This window comes from Perna viridis, chromosome 6 (assembly GCF_037379345.1).
Source record: "Perna viridis isolate PV_CMFRI_1.1 ecotype Kerala chromosome 6, ASM3737934v1, whole genome shotgun sequence".
Lineage (NCBI taxonomy): Eukaryota > Metazoa > Mollusca > Bivalvia > Mytilida > Mytilidae > Perna > Perna viridis.
This window is the reverse complement of record NC_142450.1, coordinates 20,356,850-20,378,889: the sequence shown is the minus strand read 5'-3', so window position 1 is coordinate 20,378,889 and position 22,040 is coordinate 20,356,850. Positions and strand designations below refer to the sequence as shown.

At 31.8% G+C, this 22,040-nt stretch overlaps 1 protein-coding gene across 1 annotated transcript in view; it reads right to left on the bottom strand.

Moving 5' to 3' along the window:
- LOC148614017 (uncharacterized) overlaps window positions 1-21,636 on the bottom strand; it is a 32,683-nt gene extending 11,047 nt beyond the window's left edge. The window contains exon 1 of the mRNA XM_088587759.1: window positions 21,498-21,636. The gene's annotated coding sequence lies outside the window, so the exon portion shown is untranslated. The remainder of the gene's footprint in view (window positions 1-21,497) is intronic.
- Window positions 21,637-22,040: the final 404 nt, after the last annotated feature.

The window sequence follows — 22,040 nt, the reverse complement described above, 5'->3', positions numbered from 1 at the left end:
TCAGCTTTATTATATTATTCCAATCACCTTCCAATACGGGTTAAATCGCCCTGATATACGGTTGCAGGCATGTCCTCATACACTCCCTAAATTGTCGTTATCTAAAAATGTTTTGGGCCGAATAGTCCGGCATTCGGAGGAATTATGGGTCAGAATGATAACGTAATTTTCGTCGGGCGCCATCATAATGTTGTTTTTTCTGGCAATCCTATCTTGGAAAAAGCTATGATTCTATTTGTATATTAGCATCAAAACTAACGAATGTTTTCCGAGACTAGTTTGTTTTTAACAGCATATACAATAACAACAGAATACGAAAATGCTGTAATTATGATGATATTTATAAGCTCCTGAACCAAGGTGCAAAACGGTTTGACGATAAAGCTACTTATGTTCCCTAGAGAAGCGTTTAATTTGTATTTTTCTATTTCAACATTGGTTATGGAAGTTCAACTAAGAGTACAATACTGTCGTTTATTTCATTGCGTAACAGAACATTTTATTACTTGTTGCAATTACCTACGGATCAAATATTAGAAACGAGACATAATCGATCTTTATAATACAGGCTTTATAGTTCTAAACGAATGGAGATAGAAATAATAAAAAGAATAATGAAAATTTGACAATGCACATGGAATTAAAGAAACAATAGTATTGGTTATGATAACATTTTAATTTTCGTCGATGCCTACAGTCATGACAAAATGCACTTTTATTAATCATGATATATATTTCTTTAGTCGACCAGCAACACTTTTCTACCCAAGACAACGGATAAAAGTTGCTATGAATGCACAACCAAAAAAAACTAACATTTGTATTGACTAAGAATTATTTTAAGTTACACATATCTTTGTAGAAATGCGAAAACCTTTAAACCTTAAATACAAAAAGATCATCGTAGTGACAAATACAATAATCATTGAAAGTATAGAAAATAAAATCTCTGTGATTTTTATAGGCTTTAGGTTTTCCATTTACGAAATCAAATTGAAAAAGAAATTGCAGAAGAAGTCACTGCCATTTCACAGACAATTTCTATAAACGATAAAACATAAAATAAACCTGTTATATTTTAAACCCATTAGAACCACGAATCTCGAAAACAACATAATATCATTAAAAAAAGTCTTGAAACGATTTCATTTTCCACTACTACTTTGCGAAATGAAATTATGGCTTAGCGATGAAAATTTTCAGCAAAGGTTATCTACTTTTCATTAAATTCCATATCAATGTTTGCAAAATAACATTACGTAATATGTATTGAACTGAGATTTTAAATGTTATATACTTGGTTCATCAACGCCTATTTCAGGCACTTATATTGTTCCTGCTAATGGCTATGCATCTGATAAAATGATACATAAAACAATACAGTCAATAATGTATTTAGTAAAACATCGTCTATTGTTTGTATGAAGTACTTCAAGATTCTTTAATAATGTGGATAATATATTTATGCACAATATCAAGTGTTGAAAATAGGGTAAGGATTGCGTTTCCTCGAAATTTTCGATTATGTACCGTAATTCAGTATCAGAATAGGGAAATTGATTGTGCACAAGTTGGTATATCTACATACATAGATGAGCTATTGTTTTACAGTTCCGCATTTATTAGTTTTACAAGTTATTTGGCCAGAGAGTTAATGAACGTTCTATATCATACGAAATGATGTTAATTATTTGTATTAATATTGTTGCTGTGAATCCTTGGGAGAAAAAGAAATGTCACTTTTGAAAATCCAATGCCAGATTAGATATAAAAGCCGGACATATTGATTAAGCAATTTCCTTATCGCTTTTAAGTTAATTGAAAGATAGGACCAAAGGTAACAGCAGTCACTGTGGATAAAATACAGGATTTATTTTCATATGAATATGAAAAAAGAGAATAAAAAAAAAAAACTAAAAAAAAACAAAAAAAAAAACACACACACAAATATCAGTTTAAAAAAAGAGATTTATTCGTGAACTGAAAATTTTCTTGAATCAACGAGAACAACAACGGTGCTCAGTGATAGAAACACTGTACTAATTGTTCATCAAATTGTGTTCATTTGACAGAAAACATATTCTAAGCTAGTAATAAGGGCTATATTTAAAACTCTAATGAAAATTGATAAGCTTCAAATTGAGTAATGAAAGTTATCAAAATTTAATTTCCCAACCAGATAATTAGATTATTTGTGTGCAATAAACCTTTAGCCTTTCAAACGCATTAATGCATTTTATATGTCGGAAAATATAAACATTGAATTTGCGTGTCTAAAACTTCTTTCTAAATAATACATGTAAAAGTCAACTATTATTGAATACATGATAATTTAATAGTTTCATTTAAACTGAGGCTCGCTATCTTTCTGAATTGCAAATGAACATCGACCGCCTACGTTAAAATGACAATAGAGAACGGACACAAACGCATTATTCAAAACCAAAATTAACGATGAAATGCTTCCAGACATAGGTTATTGCGTTGGCTTTCCATTTCCCGTTTCATTCAATATGGAATATATTCGATTTTAGAATTTCAGAACGATACCAAAACGCCAAATCTCAAAGATCAATTAAATAGAGTAAAGCAAAAAGGATTTGAATGTATTAATCCTTTTGTCTATAAGCTTTATTTGAAAATGATTAACTTTCTCCGTATCGCACACAACACTGTTTTACCCCGTTTGAAGATTTGATGTTACCACTTTTGTTACTTCCAAAATCAATGTTAAATATTATTCAATAGTTAACTCAACATTGTAATATTTCATTTGTCATATTTACGGTATAAGCAAAGGACGCTTACCCTACCGGTGCACCTGGTCCTTGCTCCCAGTTTTTAGTGGAGTCCAAGTTGCTTATCTGCTTTTGTTACTGTGTATGTATGATTTTAGTTACTTTATGTTCTTTGTTGTGTATGTCTTTTTTTCCATGTCTGGTCTTTATCCCTGGATTACATTCTTTTGATTACCGCTATAACCTTGATTCCTCTGATTACTCTTTCATATTATAGAAAGCTAAATGACTTAATCATCTCGCGACCCCAACATAAATGAAAAAGGAAAAAAAAAAAAAAAACTACAAGAAAAAGAGTTCTTTGCGGGAAATGATACAGACAGGTCTAATAGCTAAGAGGTAAATCCTTCAATATATATGGAATATGACATGTTTATTATCATTATCACTCACATAGTGCATCACTGTGATGTAGAGTAGTAGGGACCAAGGTCCCGTCAACCAGAAAACCACGTTATTCGAATCCATCTTGATAGAATAAGAAAGGAAGAGGGGCGTTACGACGCTAAAATACGCCAGTATGACTTTTTACATAAAATGGCACAGGTATTGATCAGTTTTCGCTGTCCTCTTTTAGGTTAATCCAAGTCAATAAATTATTGAAACTGCTTTAAAATTGATTGATGAACAGTATAAAGGAATTTGTTCAAGAGGCCAACTTCTTTCTTGTAATCTATATTGCATTCACCCGGTCGCTATTAGAAACGGTTTGAGCACATCAACGTTGAGGACTTCCTGTAGTCAGAATAATTTTAAAGAGGTTCTTTGAAAACAAGCACATGTTTCCTTGATTTTGAAACCTGGATCCATTTACTTAAAGGATTTGTTTTGGTCATTACTCAGTCGGTATTATACTTTACAGTAGAGTATAATGGTAATCTTTTGCATCATGTGTTACGTTTAAGCATCTATATTCAAGATTGACAATCAACGAATAAACTTTATATTCATATATATGAAAAAAACCCAAATAAATCTATGAAATCCTGTTGTAAGTAATATCATTAACTTAACACCATCAGAAAATTGTAAAGGTTTGTAAGCAAAAATAGAACTTGATCCCCATGGATGTGACTATTGACATGATATTGTCTATCAGAGGCTTAACATATTTTTGTTACATGACAAAATTAAATATTGGCTTTTTAAGTAAGTGGCATGTTGCCATAGCAATTGAGCACCTGTAGCGATGGGATGAGATAAGTGTAGTGCTTGAAGGGTAAAACTTAAGGAGGTAGATTAATGAATGAGAACCGTCGTACTACTCATTGAATGTTAAATGTGGAAAAAGAGGAAGAATATTTTTGTCAGACAGTTGACGTATTTATGTTTTGTAGAGATGTACAGAAACAGGTATCACTCCATTTCACGAATTATATTAAATAGATATTCCATAGTGGGAGGGGGGGTTTAAGATATATAACTCCTTAATCCAATTATCTATCACTTCAATAAATTTATATTAACTTAAAAGACACCTACAATTACTGTCAGTATCGGCTATTTCAATTGTCATAGTTAATGCATGAACATAATTGAAAATATATGTTTTATAGTAATCAGGTCTGTGTATATTGCCAGAAATTCGAAAATCAATTCTTCAACCTAGAGCATTTTTTTTGTAAAGTTCATATAAGCCTTTGTATAATTGATTTTTTTGTAATTCTTAAAAGTTTGTTTTATAATTATCAGTTCTTTGTATGTTGAAAGAAATACGAAGCAATTACCAGTCAAATCAATCCTTTAACCTAAAACAATTCTTGTCAAGTTCATATAAGCCTTTATATTATTTATTTTGTGTAATTTTTGGAAGATTTCACGTCGAATAATAATCTTGTATGTATTATAAATAGTGTAAGATGTTGTTAATTATAATGGTTATTTCTGAAAAGCAAAGTATACCTTAAATATAATCTTAAAATAAACTTGTCTTTTGTATTATAAACGTTTTTGGTATTTCATTTTTGATATATTATCAATATTTTATTTTAGTAAAAAATTACTTACAATATCCATTTTCATATCATAAACATTAACAAAACCAGTGTTATCATATAGGCGCGAAGGGGTCTGAAAATATTCAATTACTATTCTGCAAATACAGAAAGACAAATGCATTTACAGTTAAGGCCTAAAGACAAAACAAAATAGTATTAATCGCAGTTTAAACAATGCAAACCAGAATCACACAGAGGTAGCCTAAAACCAATAAAAATAGAAAAAAAAACCATTTAAGAGATCTGTCATACACTTAAATAACATTTACGACAAGCTTCGGTGATGAATTTTATAATTAAGAGTGCGAAACAGCACTTCATGTATTCATACGTCATTATTTGACGGTGCAATAAATATAAAAGGTTATTATGGTATTTATTGTGATTACTAAACTAGAGTTAACATTTCTTTCATCATGCATTCAATGCAAGCAAAGCAAATATACAACGTACCAAAACATATTTTCATCACTTAGTACACAAGATGATTCACTGTTAGAAACAACAAATCATACAAAAGAAAACAAATTCAAACGTAAATTTTGAAAACAGACACCACAATTACTTTTAAATTCCAACATGATTTTGAAAACAACAATTTGCAAAAGAAAACATAAAAAATGTCACGGAAACCAATAAACTTATACAGCGGAATCTAGACCATAGTTTATTTGCAAAGTATATATAATGACTTTGATAAGATTCTCCCTTAAAAACAAACAAACAAACAAACAGAAAAAAAAACAAAGAAACAAAAAAAAAAAAAAGAAAAATAAAGAAAAATAAAAAAAAACCCAAAAAAATCAATTTATTTCATCTAGTTTCAAACAACTAGAAACCAAAAACGGCTAAGCCTTCAAAGCTGTTATCTGTTTACCCATCCCTTCTAAAGATCTCTAAGAAACAGCTAAGACTACAGGAATTAACATTTCAGAAAAAAAACAACTTTCATTTATAAGATTAATAGCTTTGATCCTTAGAAACAGCAAGTCTCCAAAGACATGTTACGTGACTAGAATACATTATCTGATTACATTTAATTAATTTGAACGTTTGTCTTGTAAACAAAGAAGTATTTCTGGCAACTTTGATTCATGAAGTTAAAAACTTCAAAGAAATAAGTGTTAATTAGACAATATAAAATGAGTGGGTGTATAGCTAGTAACTACATATATTGCAATTGTGAAAATTCATGCAATTCGACAAAGAAAAACTTTCGTGCCGTAGTCAATAAGATTGAAGAATGGTCATTATTTTCGAATTGATAGTGGTTAGATTTAAGTTTTGAGTGGTAATGCACCTGAACAATAAAACATTGAATTACTTTTTTCAAATTTCATAAAGTGCGTGTTATTTTAATGAATACATGCAGGTATTGTATATTTTGTATTGAGCTGAACAGTATGTTCAGAATTACACAGGGAAATCACAACATATGTTATCGTGTTAAAACACATGAACACCTAAATTGCAAAATCATACATAAGCCGTTCTCTTTGCATTCCTGAAGTCCCATGGAAAACTAAATAATTACAAAATAATTTTATTCACTTACATTTTTTCGTTATTCCTAAACTTATGAAATTTCATATAATTTTCGTGTTGGTCCTAAATTTATGAAATGTCATATGATTTTCATGTTGGTCATAAACATATGAAAATCATATATCCTATCTATATATCAACTTTTTTGTGTAGGATAGCAAATGAAATTCAGTTAATGAGGTATGGTAAAATTAGAACTAGCCAGCTATGAGGAATACATTGTAAGTTTGGGTTTAATGATAAAACGATATTATCTAAAACAAGACTTTGTTTGTTAAGCCTTAAACCTTAAAAAAAATCGGGAAACTTCATATGTAAATGCATCCTTGGTAGTTACGGGTATCAACAGATGATCATTTACAAAAATCAAAATGCCAACGGAAACACGGATGAAAATTGCAACTATTTTATGTAAAATCAGATATGATTTGTTGCAGGGGAAAGTGGTGTGGGTGAAACGTACTTTTCCATTACTTGAAATCGATATTGAAACATCACTTTTATAATGAACTTTGCAACCGTAATGGAATTTTATCTTGTAATTATTTGCTCGACTTTGTACTCCTAGGTCTATAATTGTAAAGAGCTGGGAAATTGACTGTTTCATCTTTCACTCCTTTATATATTGTATCATTTGAGTGAGCAAAGACCTCAAGAAAAAAATGTACAAATGAAAGCCAAATCGTACATTTGTTTTTGAAAATTGATATTGACAAAAGATTGTTGTAAAATTCTGAATGGCAAACTTCAAGTTATCAATAAAAATGTCGAATTTTTACAAGGTAAATATATCCTTGGAAAGCAATGTACTGATATTCAGAAATTACGCAGCAGTCCAGCAGAAAATCATATATATGCACATGGGTTTTCTATAAATTGAAAGATTGCATAGTTTTGTTTCAAATGTTGTAAACTGTGCCTTAAATTGTTGAAATTCACAAACGTTTTCATTTCTGCTGCCTTTTATTGGAAGTACTTAAATAATTTTTACAAGAAAACCTCAATCATACAGAAAATAAAGTGATATTATCTCAATTTTAGGTTTTTTAATCAAGAATAAACAGCAGAGGACGCTTACCCTACCGGTGCACCAGGCCCAAGAACCCAGGTTTTTAGTGGAGTCAGAGTTACTCATTTACTTTTGTTACTTGATATGCATTATTCTGGTTAGTTTATGATCTTTTTTTTTGCGTGTCTGTTTTCCATGTCTGGTCTTCATCCCTGGATTATATTCTTTTGGTTTTCGCTAGAATCTGGGTTTCCTTAATTACTCTTTCACCAAAAGGAAATTTTAATGTTGTCTCCTCCTTTTTCATCCGATGGTCAGTAACAAGCGTAATTTTTAAAGCAAGGAGTCAGGTTTAATGGTCATGTATAAAACGGATGAGTCGACATACGTCAAATTATTTCAAGTATAAAAGATCACTCATGTAAAACAAAATAACAGCAATATTGCAATCATTACTTACATCTTTCAATTAAATTTTTCATTCATGTTCAGAGATTGTTTTCATTTAAGATGAGGATCGACATTACTAAAAACACGTTCCATTATAATATTTCAATAATCCCAGCTAAATATGATACACACGACATAAAATAAACTTACTGAATCAGCAAACCACAAATGTTCGTTACATTTAGAACGAGATGTATCTCAAATTAACGTTTGTTATAACAAGATTGTTGCTACAAGATTGAAGTCATCACTACAAAAGTTTTATGATCGTTATCATGAACTCGTGAATCGTTATGGTGTATCCATCGGTACCATGAAAACTGATTTATTCAACGGGTCATAGTTTTCCTTCCCTCGTTTGTCTACCCCGAACTTTTTATGAACAACTCGGCGGGTGTTGCTAGAAAAGCAGAGGACGCTTACCCTACCGGTGCACCTGGTCCATGCTCCCAGTTTTAAGTGGAGTCCGAGTTGCGCATTTACTTTTGTTACTTTGTATGTATGATTTTAGTTACTTTGTTGTGTGTGTCTGTTTTCCATGTCTGGTCTTTGTCCCTGGATTACAGTCTTTTGATTACCGCTATAACCTTGGTTCCCTTGATTACTCTTAGAACGAAATGTATCTCAAATTAACGTTTGTTATAACAAGATTGACTTTAAATGCCTTATTTGTTCTTAGAATTGATGTAAGACTTCAGCAATTCTTTTGAAATTGTAGATACCTTTAGATCTGACATTCAGAAATAGATAAAGATGATTGAATGAAGGTTTAACTTTAATGATTTTTCATTTTAAAGCGTTCCAACATTTTCAGGGAAGTTGGTTCTAAACCTAAATAAAGCAGTTCAAGTTTTGTACCAAGGAGGAATTTTATTCTGAAAATTACAATAAAAACTCGTACAAATCAACGCACATATCGTAAATAACTCAGCAGTAATTTCTTTTTAAAGCGGATAGCGCTTACTCTGCCGACACTTATGGTCTTTACTTCTAATTTTCAGTGATACTACTCATAGGTTTTCTTTCTTTTCTCATCATCATTTAGTACAAATTATATACTTTGTTTTTTAATTTTGTCAATTGACTCCTTGTGAATACAGATATAACCAAAGATGACAAAGTATATCGTAAGGCAGATTATTTTATCGGATCTAACATTTTAGACAAAGGCGTATACAAAATATTTTTGGAGCGTCTTTGTTTGGTAAATGCTCATCAGTGCACAAACTGCTTAAGCCCAGTGCAAATATTTGGCTTAATTAACACAAAATCAAATAATCTAGTGAAAACAATAATTTTGTGAGCAGCCAATACATTCATTACGTCTTTACTTTGATTTCTTACTTATTGACAATATGTAAAACTTGATCATCGTTTAGTTACCTGCACAAAATAGTGCTATACACTAAAAAAATATGCAATAAGAGACTTTAATATATTCGTTTTTGAAGTGCTTAAATATATCGTGTCTTAGCTTTTTTGTCCACAATTTTAAATACGCATTCAAAGAATTTAATACATATGATTTGGGATTGATTGGCTATATCAACATACAAGTACCGTATACTTTCTTTTTATCAAAAGTATACTTCTGTGCATGATCATTATGTAAATAAATCTCTTTCGAATAAAGTGTACATAAGTCAATGAAGTTAATGGTTTTTTGTTCAATGTGAAATATACTACATTCGGCACGGTTTTAATTTTCAGCATTTAGGATGGTCTTAACGCAACTGATCAGACATGTTTCGGTGTTTTGGAGATGACATTTTCAAGCTGCAACACCGATCAAAACCATACCATTGATTGAAAAATGATATCTATCAAACACTTAGTGTCAGTGTCTGACTGAGCGGGTTTTATCGTCCATGATTGCTGTACCGGCATCGCCACGACGATAAGTATCTGTAAGAATCAGGCAGTGGGAAACATAGTATAATAATCTTTCCATCTGGAAAGTTTATTCAAGAGGACGCCTACCCTACCGGTGCACCTGGTCCTTGCTCCCAGTTTTTAGTGGAGTCCGAGTTGCTCATTTACTTTTGTTACTTTGTATGTATAATTTTAGTTACTTTATGTTCTTTGTTGTGTATGTCTGTTTTCCATGTCTGGTCTTTGTCCCTGGATTACATTCTTTTGATTACTGCTATAACCTTGGTTCCCGTGATTACTCTTTAACTATTCACACCATCAAGAGTCAATGTAAAATGAACAGATTTTCCATATTATTTTGGGAAATTTCATAATAAATGAAAATGAACATTTCAAGGACAGATAAGGTCAAATCGGTGGGTTTTTGACATTCATGTGTCTGATTTGTTTCACATTTTGCCTGATTCTTACAAAAACCTACACTTAAAACACATTGTTTCGTCCACATAATGGAATACGTGTTAATGAACCAGTTTATCATTGTTTGTAGGCTGTAATCTTTTTTCTCCATATTAAAATACTATGACCCCGAGAAACGTCTAAGCCAAACAACTGTTTTCAAAGAATAAGTTCATTCAAGTGTAATAATCGATGAAAGGCCTCCTAGCCATTTGTTATACATTGATCGACCATTCCTAAGTTTCTACCGTTTTTATGTTTGTGTCATTTCAAGACAAGATGATAAATAAAGTTAGACGTTAAAAGCTAAAATGCGAATTCTGAATTAAAGTTCATACTGAAAGTAAAATGTCCCGTTTGACTTCAAATGGAACTTACATGAAGCCATAGCTGGTTACGATAGATATGACTGGCTTATCAGGTAATAATTTAATTTCAGAAGTAACACTGATTCTGATTGGATAAACCATTTCGTTTATAATCTCATAGACCAAATTGTCACCAAACATTTTTAATGATATGCTAGTTGAAATTTGATACTTAGATTAAATTATAAGAAATAACTGTTACATTTTTTTCGTTCTTTAAATAGCCTCAATGCCCGTGGTACACTTTTGAAAATAATAATTTAATTTCAGAAGTAACACTGATTCTGATTGGATGAAATATTTCGTTTATAATCTCATAGACCAAATTGTCACCAAACATTTTTAATGATATGCTAGTTGAAATTTGATACTTAAATTAAATTACAAGAAATAACTGTTACATTTTTGTGTACACCACGTGATTGAGGTTATTTCTTCATAGACTGAAAAAAATATTACAGTCATTCCTTAATAGGCCTTAAATATCAAGGATATGAAATGACCTCTCAATACAATCAGACCAGGGTCTATTGATGACGTCTCAACTTATACTAAATGTATTTTTTCCTGGCAAGTGTAAATATAATGATTTGACGAACCTTTATAAGCTTCTTCGCTATCTCTCTCCACACACAATACAAACTCCATATGCAAATACATTAACAAAAATCAATAAAAAAGCACCAAGGGCTTTAACAGATGCTGATCACCAATATAACCGTCTGAACATAACGATGAAAGAACAAAAAAAAAGATTGTTTGCAGAATATTATTCTTAGCTTTCCTATTAAACGTTAATATCACATCCTAACAACATCACTACTTGATTATAATATTGTATTTAAAATTTAAAATAAAGTCAAGCATTTTCTTCATTTTCCTACCACAACACTCCCGTAGTGGTATTGATTCAATGTGGATCCTGAAAAATTCGAAAGATCTTTTGGAGACAATCAGTTCAAGACTATTTTCTGAATATAATAGCATTAAAACCTATGATTTTTCAACATTGTATACTTCTATTCCCCATACTCAATTAAAATCCCGACTTAAAAACATTATACATCGTTGTTTTTCCAAAAAAGATGGTACACCTAGATACAAATATATAGTTCTTGGTAGAGATTCCTCATACTTTGTAAGAAATAATTCCAAATCATCTTCCAAATATACAGAGGAAGATGTTTACAAAATGCTGGAATTTTAATCGACAACATATTTGTCCCGTGTGGTGGACGTGTTTTTCAACAAACGGTCGGCATTCCAATGGGAACAAATTGTGCTTCTTTACTCACTGACCTATTTCTTCACTCTTATGAGGCTGACTTTATAGCTGATTTGATCAGAAAGAAAGAATTTCGTTTGGCTAGATCCTTCAATCTCAGTTTCCGCTATATAGATGACGTATTATCTTTAAACAATCCTAATTTCGGGAATTTGATACATCGCATCTACCCAAAAGAACTTGAGATAAAGGATACTACAGATACTGTGAAGTCAGTCTCATATCTTGACCTACACTTAGAAATCGATGGTAAAGGAAAACTATTGACCAAACTTTACGACAAACGTGATGACTTTTCATTCAGAATTGTCAACTTACCTTTCATCTATGGCAACATCCCGTCGGCTCCTGTGTATGGAGTGTTCATATCACAACTCATACGCTATGCCAGAGCTTGCCGAAACTACGTAGACTTTTTGTATCGCGCTAGAACTCTAACAAATAGGCTTCTGGAACAGGGTTATGTTGCTACAAGATTGAAGTCATCACTACAGAAGTTTTATGGCCGTCATCATGAACTCGTGGATCGTTATGATGTATCCATCAGCACCATGAAAACTGATTTATTCAACGGGTTATAGTTTGCCTTTCCTCGTTTGTCTACCCCGGACTGGACTTTTTATGAGCAACTTGGCGGGTGTTTCTAGAAAAACAGAGGACGCTTACCCTACCGGTGCACCTGGTCCATGCTCCCAGTTTTTAGTGGAGTCCGATTTGCTCATTTACTTTTGTTACTTTGTATGTATGATTTTAGTTACTATATGTTCTTTGTTGTGCGTGTCTGTTTTCCATGTCTGGTCTTCGTCCCTGGATTACATTCTTTCGATCATCGCTATAACCTTGGTTCCCTTGATTACTCTTCAACATATTTACTCGAACGCAGAACACTAAAAACGTATATTTCAGCAAAAGTTAGTAGATATCCCATGTGGACAAAAACCAAAATGTCTGGAGATTTATGCATACATTTCTTTCCATGCACTTCATATAACTTTTATTTATTCCATATAAGCCTCTTAAATGGTCTGATTTCTATGGAATAAAGTTTCAAATAAAAAAAGTTGTTTAATAATTTTTTTAAGTATAAAAAAATATATTAGAGGACAAATTTAAGGTTTTACATAAGAAGCACTGAGAACCTGATTTCAATCTGACAGGAAGTTAAATCAACTCGAACCTTTCAGAATTTTGGATTTAGTCCAGCACAATGACCGAATAGTTAAATGTGTAAAATATCTAAATATAGAGTAAGATATTTTCGTATCTGAACATATGGAAAGTCGTCCAAAGTCTAAGTATTAGAACAACTTTGGTCGTCATCGATCTGGCCATCAAAGCTTAAAAAATTGCCCTCTTACAGATTAAACTTGACTCAAATTTTAAAAGGTTTAGGTAAATAGACAAGACACTTCAGATTTAAAACTCATTGGAAGGTTAGCATAGATATGAACAACTAGTTCACTGATAAGAAATATCCATATCGTCTGTCCACAGTGACGTTCAGTTGACGTATCTGAAAGTAATTAGTAGCAGCAAAGCACAATACATCAATATAACAATGTCATAGATATCTAATGTGTTAAACCATATGTGTTAGTTAAGTGAAACGTGTAGAAAACGAGCAGGGAATAATCTGAATACCTGTCTAAACCAGACCCAGACATTTTAATTTCCTTTATATTCAATTTAGAACCTAGGTAAATCCTTCACCAAATCAATTTTCAAGACCAAAGAAATGGTTCGGTTAAGGCATGTTCCACAGTACAGTCTAAGCTCGTAAATTTGTTTCTCAGTTCGACCATGAATGATGAAGACAAGACAATGGACATACGCAGCGGTCAATCGATATTGGTAGTGCAGCCTGCAGTAATGTCTGTTCAAAATGAAGTGCTGCATCCAATTATGTGATACAAGTTGCTTTAAACGTATATTGATGGTGGAGGTATGAAATAGCTTGCAGCAACCAAATGGTTTTAGTCTTTTTGTAATAGCATTGCGTTTATAGGATTTTCTCAATAAATAAAGGAAAGTGATTTTTCTTATGCTAAATATGAAAAACCAATGTTTCGAGGCATTGTTTGTTATTTTATTTCTGTTTCTCCACTTACACTAGTTACCAAATATTAAATATTAAGTTCAATTCTTCATGTGTACATCGAATGAGTAATGTCGCAAACTGAAAAAGGTGAACCAGGGTTAAGTGGTAAATGAACCATGTTGTCTTGAAAAACCAAATGCACCACATACGACGATAAATATACAATAGATTCATATGTTTAATCAAGAGCACCAATATTCGAGCAGAAATCAAAATAACATAATCCAAAGTAAAAGATCAGACAGCGAAAAGAGACACACACAACGAAGAAAACAAAATAACCAAAATAATACGTACAAAGAAACAAAAAATAAATAAGCAACAAGGACTCAACCAAAATCCTCGGAGCATGGACTAGATGTACCAGCACGTGAAGCATTCTCTGCTTATCTAAATAGCGTGATGTTGACTACAATTGAATCATATGATTGAAGGGAAATGGAAAAAATATAAATTGATTGATAGACATGATTTTACGAAAAAAAAAAAAACAAAACAAAACAAATAAAACAAAACAAAACAAAAAAACAAAACATAAACAAAAAACAAAAAACAAAAACAAAAAACAAAAACAAAACAAAACAACAAATGATTATTATCTGTAAGTGATGCAAAGTTCGTTTTAAACAAAAACAGATGATAATCGTATTACACGTGATTCGTGAGTTAATTGTATTATATTTGTACGTAGCAACACACGTGATTCGTGTGTTAATTGTATTATATTTGTACGTAGCAAAACACGTGATTCGTGTGTTAATTGTATTATATCTGTACGTAGCAATACACGTGATTCGTGTGTTAATTGTATTATATTTGTACGTAGCAATATACGTGATTCGTGTATATAGTGATTCATGCATGTACATAGCAATACGCATAATCCTCATTCATGGGAAGTTTTGCTTCCTTTGTAAATAACTTTTCATATATTTATCCTAACATTTTTTTTTTTATAAATTTCTTGCTTTTTTACATATATTACAATGTTTCAAAACAGCAAGATTTACAGTTTTTAATGGCATTTTTCATCTCTTGAACATAAATACAGTAAAAACAGTCCATATAAGACACTCGTGCAAGTCGCTTAACTTAAGAGTAATCAAGGGAACCAAGGTTATAGCGATAATCAAAAGAATGTAATCCAGGGACAAAGACCAGACATGGAAAACAGACATACACAACAAAGAACAGAAAGTAACTAAAATCATACATACAAAGTAACAAAAGCAAATGAGCAACTCGGACTCCACTAAAAACTGGGAGCATGGACCAGGTGCACCGGTAGGGTAAGCGTCCTAATTTGACGTTTAAACCGAACCTTCGTGAATAACACCTGTCTAAACTAAAAACATTTTGAAATCCAAAAAGAGTTCGGTTTAGACAGGTTTCAGTGTTCTTGTAGATGATATATAAAGAGATTTGTATTGAACACACAAATAGACCTATGCTCCACACATAACGACCCACACATCCGTCTATTTACTCATAGGTTACTAATTAACTGTCAATGTCAAATGACGCTGTCATTTTCTGGAATTTCAATATATATGACTAACATGTCATGCTATTCCCATTGATGTGTATGATTATAAATCATATATAGATTTAGGCGGTAAAAATCCATTAACACGAAAGGGAAGAAGGGAGTCTTGCCCTTGGGTATACTTGAATGATGGAAAGACATAAAACCCATATTAATTGTCATGTACTAATGGGAAAAGAGCGTCTTTAGTAAGCGGAGGAGGAAATGAAGGGATTCTCCTAAATAAACATCTGTTTTTAGAACAAATTGAAAATCCCTGTTTTTATTTTCTATTCTGACAACACCTTTATAATATTGTGAAAGTTTTGCCCAAATATTTTGAATAGCTCAAAGCATATTGGCGAAAGAAAGCACACTTGGTCCCTAGAATTGTGTTGTAGTGTTTATATAGACAAGACTAATATTATAACACTACAAGTGTGTGTTCGGACAGATTGTAAATCAATGAGCTAGTAGGGTTATCCAATATCTTTTCCGGGGATAAACAATTATTTTTAGGAGTTGGAAACCGTTGGATTACGTGCGGAAAAGATCGTATTTTGTGTATGACATACAAAATTGAACAATTTTGGGAGCAATTGAATTTAAAAATCGACACAATCGACATTATTTTTTCATTCTCAGATAAGAATTTTTTTTTCAATTTTCGCAGGAACAAAAGTTTATAAATGTTAATTGACAACGAGGCTATTATGTCCTTATTTGTTTAACCAAATAAACAGATAACCAGAAAACTGATGCAAACAAAAACGTATGGTTTGGTTTAAACTTCCTTTTGTTTTTTTTTATTTATCTTATCATTCGTAAGAGTACAATGTTTGGCAAAGTTAGCGTGACATTGATAAACTTAAAAGACTTAAAACACATTAAACAAATACAGAAACCAACAGATACTGGAGCAACAACAAAAAAAAAATATCCAAAACCCATTTGACATATTTACTTTTTGGTCTGATCTGCGTCAGTTGGGTTAAGTACTTAATGCCAAATTTTGTGGCCTGGTATGAAATATGTGTATGTACATAATGTTCATGAAAAGTTGACGATAATTTCAATATTTGATAAAACTACATTTGAACACAATAGTTGAAGAATTTAAATACTCAACGAAAAAAAGCCCAAGCATTCAAGTACTAAAGGAAATCATACCTGGTTATTTTGCTGGTAGTTATCTCAGGGTCAAATAGGACGCGCATACAAAAATTCTTTATTAAAACAGCAAAGGTACCTGCATAGGAAGAATAAACAAAGGAACCAAGATTCTAGTGGAAATCAAAAGAATGTACTCCATAAACAACAAAAACAAATACAAAATAACAAACAAAAAATAAAAAATAAAAATAAATGAGCAACTCTGCTTCCACAAAAACTTGGAGCATGGACCATATTGCATGTAAAACATTCAGCGTAGTTACGGCAAGCTCTGGCATAACATATGAGTGATATGAAGACTCCATACGCAGGTGCTGAAGGGATGCTGCCACAGATGAAAGAAAAAGTTGACAATCCGGAATGAAAAATCATCGCGTTTGTAGTATAGTTTGGTCAATAATGTTCCTTTACCATCGATCTCTAAGTGTAGTTCAAGGATCTAGCTAAACGGGTTGGCTCCTTTTGGGTCATATCGGCTTTAAAAGCAGCCTCATAAGAGTAAAGGAATAGGTAAGCAAGTAGAATAGTACAATTTGTTCCCATTGGAATGCCTGCCGTTTGTTGAAAAACGCATCCACAACACTGGACAAATATGTTGTCGATAAAAAATTCCAGCATTTCGAAAACATCCTCTTCGGTCTATTTGGAAGATGAAAAATGTTTTTCATTAAGTATGAGGAATCTCTACCAGGAACTTCATATTTGTATCTAGGTGTATGGTCTTTTTTTTCATTTATAAAGTTTTTGAGTCGGGATTTTAACTGAGTATGGGGATCAGAAATATAAAGTGTTGAAAAAACTTAGGTTTTAATGCTATTGTATTCTAATAATACTCTTGAATTGAAGGTTTCCAGAAGATCTCTCGAATTTGTCAGGATCCACATTGAATTAATACAACTACGTGAGTAACAAGTGTCGTGATAGAGACCCTTTTTATCAGCTTGCCTTTACAATAATTGTGTAAATGATTAAATATTTTATACAGTCTGTAGAGGCGTAATCAAGATTTATAGTACAATGCTAATACAACGGTTTACAGCCATCTCTCAAATTTTAGATATGAAAAAAAAAAAAAAAATGAAATGGAGTCATTTTTGTTTAAGATATCTACAGTATTTATATTGTATCAAAATCAATATTATTTATGTGACCTTTATGCAACAATATGTCCATTGTAATAGGTAAGATACAAATAAAAGACGTGTTAATCTAAAATGTCTTGTACAAATCCCATCTATTCTGTGAGTGCAATAGTTGCCATTTCATTTATTTGCAAAAAGTGGCCCAGTTTAACGAAGACACTTCATTCCTCGAAAAAGGATAAAAAATTACGCAAACTTATTAACTCCAGGCAACAGTCAAAAAGGAAAAGCCAAAAGGAAAGTCCGTAACACAAAAAGCAATATCAGTGTGGAAACCACCGAAACAATGGTCCTGACACTGTGTAGGCATTGGGGTAAAACCAGGATTTATAGTGCATCAAATAACAACTCATACGTTCAGTCAGAGGTTGTAGTAATTACGTGGACTTGTACCATGATCGATTGTTTACAGTTTGGAACAAGATTATGTTGCTACCAGACTTGTTTCGGAGTTAGCAACTTTTTGGAAAATACTTTGACACTTTAAGACTGACAGATAATGCACTATTATTACTACTAATCTTTACCTCATGGTGGCAATAGTATCTTATGTAGATTACATTTGTTGGAATTCTGTGATCAAATAACAGTTTACTTCATTGATCATACGTTTTGTAAAAGTACATATATAGATACAGCTTTGAGCTATAATATCACAGCAAGTCAAATAGGATGGTATTTCCTTCCAAAACTTTCAGACGTCAGTGTTTTTATTTTGCACTGTCAGGCAGTATCATATTACGTTTCCGGTATTTTCAAATCGCTCTGTGTAACATTAATGGTGAATACCAAGAAGATAAATTTATATAAAGCGTTTGCATTGACGAAATATTGACTATTTAAATTTATAATTTCCCATGTGTAACATTGATTAAATAATTCTACATTCTTTAATGGCATATCATTAAATCACTTCTTATTACAGACAAAACTAATGAAATATCAATGAAATGAGGCGTTGATGTGGGATATCAGTATTGAAATCACATTACGGTGTGATATGAAGAAATATGCTATGCTTTGCGATAACATAGACCAATTAATAACGTATGTTAACAACATATAATAGGAACGCATTAAATTATTCAAAATATATGATAGGATATGATTTAACTCGAAATTTAATTTACCAAAGACGCCTTGTAAAAGTTGCAAAGGCGTAATATCCTTTCTACTATCTTCATTATTGATAAGATGTAAGCGCTACATTGAGCATATAATGTCATGATACATACTTCATAACCAAGAATATCCGTTCTTTCAAACAACTTAATTAGTAGATTTAATAGAATCGATGTGGTCTCTATCTAAGAAATTTCCGCTAAGGAACTATGTATTGAAATTGGAAGAGACTCAAGAGATACTTCTAGTAAATATTACGTACTGAGTAGTGATCATAGCTTGTAATGATAGACCTAACAGCTGTAGCATTCACAAATAATTCTTTGAAGACATGAAGAACCCGTACGTAAAAGATACTAAAAGACATAATACACATGCACCCATTAAATGGTCGGCACAATGTAGTGTTAACGCTTAAACGAGTCTTTAAACGTTACATTTTAGATGATATAAATTGTTTTTTTTTAAATACAACTGTTCATATATCATAATGAATACTATAATTTGCATGATCATCATATTTTTGTGTTGTTTCGCAGTAGACAAATTGAGTTTTACAACCAATTAAATATTTAATAATCACAACTAACTAGTTTTGTTCCCGGTGATTGATTGACAAAAAGAACACGGACATCTCCAAAGTAAACCGGGACAATATGTTGTAACACTGAAACTCTATTTGTAATTATGAGAACCATAGTAGAAAAACTTTTGAACATTGCATTGCTTTTTTATGACAAGCTGAGTTGAACTGATTTTCACTAATCTTCTCATATTTGTATGATATAGTTTGATGTTATCATCATTAATAAAGGTGTTTTATATTTTGCTTAATTGGAAAAACATCACTTCTTTTAGGAAATAATTATTGCAAAGTTTCAATGAAATAGTATTATTATGAAGTCTTGAATTATATTTTTATTTACCAGAGATTCACAAATATCTAATTTGTTTTTCCAACACTTGAACATAAAATGAATAGTTCAATACATATGCCATACGTAATTCAGTTATAGTGTATGCTGTAATTTTGTTGAATTTGTACAAATATATTTCTTCACGTTACTTTTATATAATCAAAAGTGACTTCATTTATCAGTTAATTTGTATATTTCACTGTAACGTCTTCCAGTTGTTTAAAACAAAATGGCGATAATTATAACTTTAAGGTTTTAAGACAAAACAGTGAATGTAGGAAATGTAATATGAAATATATTTTAGAATTTACAGACATGAATACCTCTGACAAAAGGATTGATTTATTAATTGTTACACTCAGATCAACCGAAAAATTCTGTTTAGTTCTAGTCTCATATTTATAACAGATAATTTGAATTTGGGGCAACCTGCCTGTATGTAGGTATGTCACATAAATCGAAAACATTCTGAAAAAAAAGCCAACATGTCAATTGTAGGGTGGAGAATGGTGGCTTCCGATGTCAAAGTCTTTAGTTGTTTATCGCATGGAATTACTCAACGACTTGATGTACTATTTAAGGAGGTAGACCTAGGGTAAGGGACATCACTCTTACAAATCATTGGGGCGTTTGTATAAAGATTTTACATCAATTTCATCTAAGCATCAAAGTAACGTCTATTCAAATGAAAGCTTGATAGTCTTTGATGAAATTGAATATGATGCAAACATACCAATGATTCAACGTGTTATGTATCCTACCTTAGGTCTATCTCCTTATACTGTGACATAAATGCGCATGATATACAATGCCAAACATAAGTACAGATAAAAGATATAACTAAATCTAGTATCATCTTTTTGCAGCGATGTAATTGGAAATCGCCCTAAAATGATAGGGATAAAATATTTCACAATAAGATATTATGATACACTGTGACGATTGCATTTGTTTTCTTTTAAATATAACTCAACATTCCTCCAAATGTGTTTGTTTCTATACCCGAGTTGTCGGATCTTTATAAATACCAGAAACATATTACGAAATACAGAAGTTTAATGACTATATACACTATATCTTAATAAATGTATCACAAGGCCAGTTAACAAAACGGCAATTGTTTGAAAGTAATGTTTTTTTTTCTTTTATGTTACTGCTCATATCGTCTTCAAAGAGTAATCAAGGGAACCAAGGTTATAGCGGTAATCGAAAGAATGTAATCCAGGGACAAAGACCAGACATGGAAAACAGACATACACAACAAAAAACATAAGGTATTTAAAATCATACATACAAAGTAACAAAAGTAAATGAGCAACTCGGACTCCACTAAAAACTGGGAGCATAGAGTAGGTGCACCGGTAGGGTTAGCGTCCTCTGCTTTTCTAGAAACACCCGCCGAGTTGCTCATAAAAAGTCAAGTCCGGGGTAGACAAACGAGGAAAGGAAAACTATGAACCGTTGAATAATTCAGTTTTCATGGTGATTCATCAACCAAAGATATTTTCATCTGATTAGTAATTCCTACCTAAAATTTAATTTCTGCAGTTAAGTTGTAAATACAGCAAACAGCTAAAATCCATCCATATGTGAAAATTGGTGTTGAAACAAACAATATTGTATTTAAACACCTTTTACTATTACAACGTTGTGCTTTATGTACTATTACATGATATCACGACTAAAAACGAGAATAAAACAATTTTGGTTAAGGAAACTAAGGAAAAAGAGACTCACCAGTTCCAGATGTTATTGTCTTAGTTCTGTCAATGTCTGTAGTTCTCAAAAGGATTCTGTAAAGAGCTGTGATTTACACTATCGATCGCTCAACACCTACGTCCGCGCATGACACTAAGGACATTAATGACGTAGGTCAAATAAAAGACATTTCATACAGCTGACAGTCTTTGGAAATAAACACAACAATTAGACAACAGTCCTTGTTCTGGTATAGGTTCCAGAGCTAGAATCTGATATTATTTTGTTTGATAGCGTTATGATCACCATTATCACCTCCATAAAAAGTACATGATTCTCGGCATTTGTAGTTTTCTGTTATTATCGGAAAAAAGTGTAAATCAATAGCAACGCGGATAATCTAATGTTATATAGAATTTCATAGATATTGACTGCTCGGAATAATATTAGTTGAAATGGCCATTAATTGATTTAACATGGCCGACCGATATCAAACAATGCCACTCTAAATGACTTAAAATGGTCGTAGTTTTGTTAATTATGGAAAATTTAACATTTTAAAATTTGATGATAAAAGCGACT